Source organism: Quercus suber, unplaced genomic scaffold (genome assembly GCF_002906115.3).
Source record: "Quercus suber isolate HL8 unplaced genomic scaffold, Cork oak 2.0 scaffold_297, whole genome shotgun sequence".
NCBI classification, from domain to species: domain Eukaryota; kingdom Viridiplantae; phylum Streptophyta; class Magnoliopsida; order Fagales; family Fagaceae; genus Quercus; species Quercus suber.
The window spans coordinates 216,672-220,780 of record NW_027069753.1 but is presented as its reverse complement, the minus strand read 5'-3'; the positions used below and the strand labels follow the sequence as shown (position 1 = coordinate 220,780).

The 4,109-nt window shown below is 30.0% G+C and overlaps 1 long non-coding RNA gene across 4 annotated transcripts; it reads right to left on the bottom strand.

The window, feature by feature from the left end:
* Positions 1–1,845: 1,845 nt before the first annotated feature.
* On the bottom strand, positions 1,846–3,686 carry LOC136071269 (uncharacterized). 4 transcript variants are annotated; one of them, XR_010632554.1, is made up of 4 exons: positions 3,492–3,686; positions 3,057–3,124; positions 2,175–2,280; positions 1,846–2,073 (listed from the first exon to the last, which is right to left on the bottom strand). It is a non-coding gene; the product is annotated as an uncharacterized LOC136071269 (long non-coding RNA). The 4 variants fall into 4 exon arrangements; XR_010632553.1 differs by having other exon boundaries at positions 1,846–2,276; positions 3,492–3,681; XR_010632555.1 differs by having other exon boundaries at positions 1,846–2,221; positions 3,492–3,681.
* Between the last annotated feature and the right edge of the window lie 423 nt (positions 3,687–4,109).

Below are 4,109 nucleotides of genomic sequence, written 5' to 3'. Positions count from 1 at the left end.
TTTTTTTCTCTGTGTCTCTCTCTCTCAGGCACACAGACTCACAGAGTTCTTGCTATCCAGTTCCAGCAGAAAAATAAAGATTATTATATGCAGGAGCAGAGTCGACTTTCAATTAAACAAGCATTATTGGAGAGGAGTGCTAATTATAATAACCTCTCAAGTAAAAGATCAATTTTTTTTTTTTTTGATAAGAGTAAAAGATCAAAATTACTAACAAGTTTGTTTTGGAGCAACATCTCCTTCATTTTACTTAAAAGGAATGCAGAGAATCTATTTTGTGATTAAGATTCTATTTCTACCTGATCGTAAATTAATACAGTACAAAACTTTACCAGTCAACTACTAACCCAATTAATGAGTCAAGTATATGAGCAATGAGCATATTTAAGAAGGTATGATTCAGGAAAAGTACTTGAGCCCATGTAAACATTCCCAAATGGATATGTAGGCTTTTGCCTCACCAATTTTGGACAGAAGAATCTGATCCCAATGCATAAGGATAGATTAATTTAAAGCATCCCATAAAAATTTTTGAGATTAAAATATAGGTATGGAAAGGACATGAATGGTTATAAAAAGAACGCAATTGGTAGCATGTTTACAACAAACTCTCTTTTACAAGCGACCAGCCTTCTTTGTTGCCTTAGTGGTTGCATGTGTTGTTATCCCAAGGTATAAGATTAAAAGGCTGGTAGAGAGAAGAAGAATATATAACAAAAACAGCTCTCTTGCAGGCTTTTATGCCATTGTACAAGCGTTTTACATAAACTACTGCAAAGCTACGTGCGCGGAGTTTGTTTTGCTGTAAAATGTATCTTTCGTTTGTTTTGTTGTAAAATTTAGGCTGCGTTTCGATTTGGTGTTTTGCTCAATTTATGCATTTTGCATTTTTTTAGTGGGTCTTATGAGTACTATTTACGGACCACCAAGAATTGAAAAACGTGCATACCCATATATTTCTGGGTCCCATGATATTATTTATACATTTATAAATTATTTTGTTACAATATTTTTAACAACAACTTTTCAGTTTTTAGCAAAAAAATGGTATCCAAACAATCCCTTAGCCTAATAAAAAATGAAAATTATTTCACTATTATTATTTCAGCTAATTTTTACCTTTATTTACAGTACTTTCAGTAATAAATTTTCAGTTTCAGCAAAATAAGAGATATCCAAAAGTCAAATTTAAAAATATTTTTTTGTTTTGTTGTCAAATTTAGTTAAATTTGAATGTAATTTTTAACTGTAAAATTGTTTGTAAAATGTTTTCACATTAAAAGCTTGGTAAAATATTTTATAAAAACACACTATGGCTCTCTCCATTCCAAGTTATGGTGGGGTCGCTGCTTAGGCGGGTTGGGGTGCCATGTAGTTAGAGCCTCCAGTTTTGATAGTTTGTGCTTAAAAATTATTACATACTAGTCGCAGACCCACGCGATGCGTGGGAATATATATGTTGTAATATGATACAATTCATAATTTATTCTCTAAAATTTATTGAAGATAGTTTTTTCCTAAAAACTTGAACTATTTCTAAAATTATTTTCCAACTCTCTATCTCTACAAATATATCATTATATTATTTTGGTTTTTTGTTTTATTTTTTTAAATTTTTTTAATTTTATAGATATGATATTTGAAAACCAATAATGGAGGGACATGCCAACACAACATTAGATTTCTATTTTTCTTCCCATGATGAGATTGTATTATATTTTAATTCTTCTAAATTTTGAGGTGCAACCTTCGTACCAGTTGCTAAATCCTTCATTCCCAAAAGTGATGTCTAGTTAGTTGCCAACAAAAAAGAATAAGACCACCAAAAAAAAAAAAAAAAAAAAAAAAAAAAAGGAAAGTGAAGTTTTATAGGTTAGAGTCATCACGTACAAAAACTTATTTACAATAAGGTATATAAATAAAATACATATTAAACAAACCTTACTTCAGCAAAATGATCAAATTTAATAGATCCTCACTTATATCAATTTCCATCAAAGACCACCAAATTGTCAAATAGTAATATGCCATTGATTCCACCCATGTCTACTACAGACATTTATCAATGTGTCCCTATACAAATCACTCAATTATTATTGTTTTGAATTCCCACAGAAAATCAAAATAGAGCGTATACGAATTGTAAACTTGCTAACTCGGCCAATTGTTCTTACCTCAGAGAAGATGTCTATTAACATTCCAAGTTATGAATTTCAAATGGCTACAGGAAGTTATCAGATTGTATCAGTTGCTATGCCCAAAAATAGCAATTGCTTCTGCCTTCATTGGAACACATCAACTATATCATATTGTGTTTAATAAGGAAAAAAATAGTAAAATCCAAAAGAAATAGTATTGTTAAGATTTGTCTAAAACTCATGTACATAGTATTCTAGATATTCAAAAAAAGAAAATCAAGTTGTTGAAAAAATAGCATAATTCAAAATCTAAAACTAAAAATCCAATTATTGTTCATGTACACAGTATTAAAGATAGGTATTCAAAAATCAAGAACCAATTAATTTTTCTATCCTCACAACAGTTAGCATAAAGCTAGGTACTAATGGAATTTTAAAATAATTCAATTCTTTGAATTTCCTCACTCCTAAAATACCAAAAAATTTCTCATAAGCTAAATAATCCCCAAAATTATTCGTCAACCAAATAGGCCAACTTAGGTCCCAAACACAAAAATTCTAGCCACAATACAACAATCTACTTAAGCTAATGTACTTTGAAGAATTAGAGTTTCCTTTAAAATATTAAGATAAAAAAATTTAAACTATGACATCCCAAGTTCCATACACAAAAATAAAATAAAATAAAATAAATAAATAAGATTCAAACTTTACTCTCTTTTCTTTTCCATTTTCCCACAATTTCTGGGACACCAAATAGTCAAATTAAACAATAAAAAACAAATTATTAGTATAAGGAAATGAAATCTAATATAGCTGTGTATTGAACCATAAAAAACAAATTATCAAGCACCACCCAAGAAAAGCAACAATTTTATTCCTCTTTCCTTCAAAATATTCTAAGAAAAGAATGGTTACCAATTGATTAGTATGACCTTTAATAGATTAAAAAGCCTCCAATGATTGCGAGTCTTGATCTTTGACATCTGTCGAAGAATTAACAAACAAAACAGAGATAAAAATGAAATTTAGTTTAGCATATAAGACGATGGGAAAAAGAGAACAATAACAATTTCTCTTTGATGAAAATGAATAACGCTCTTACTATAAAACAAAGACCAAAATAAAAACATCACATTGAACAAACATATTGAGAGTAACATTCCTACAGTCTAGAGAATGGCAACCATAAAACAATTTATAACAAACATGATCAAAATTGAAAACTCAATCTCATTCATAATGAAAACTTAAAATTGAACTACGTTTTTTTTTTTCCTAATAATGAGATGGGAATAAAAAAAGAAAAAAAAAAGAATAATACAAATAGCAGAACTCATTTTCAGTTTATACCCTTTGGACTTGGGCTACCAATGTTCACCTCTCATCTGCTTTAGTTTCGTTTGCAAGCTCTAGAGTCATTATCTATCTCTTGCGCTCACTTGATTGGGTTTTGGTAGACGAACTTGAGCCATGACCAAAAGAACAGAAAAAACACTCAAGAAACTATTGCATTGAAGGCCATACCGATCAATTTGTAAACAGAGAACAATTGAAAATTTATAGAAAAAAAATGAGAGGTGAGGAGGTGAGGAGGTTGCAATCTATCGGTGACTATAAAAATTCCATATAATAGCAGCATCTCAAGAGTCTGGGTTAATGGAAAGACAAATGATAGATGTGGAGATAAAGTATTAGTGACTATAAGAATTCCATATAATAGCGGCATTTCAAGAGTCTGGGTTAATGGAGAGACACACGGTAGATATGGAGATAAAGTACTGGCGACTATAAGAATTCCATATAATAGCAACATCTCAAGAGTACGGGTTATGGGTTAATGGAGAGGCACGCGATAAATATGGAGATAAAGTAATACCTGAATTTAAAAAGAGACTCAATAAATGGCAATCGATAAAACAAAAAATAAAATAATAAAATAAAATAAAATAAATGATGACATGGTGCTGA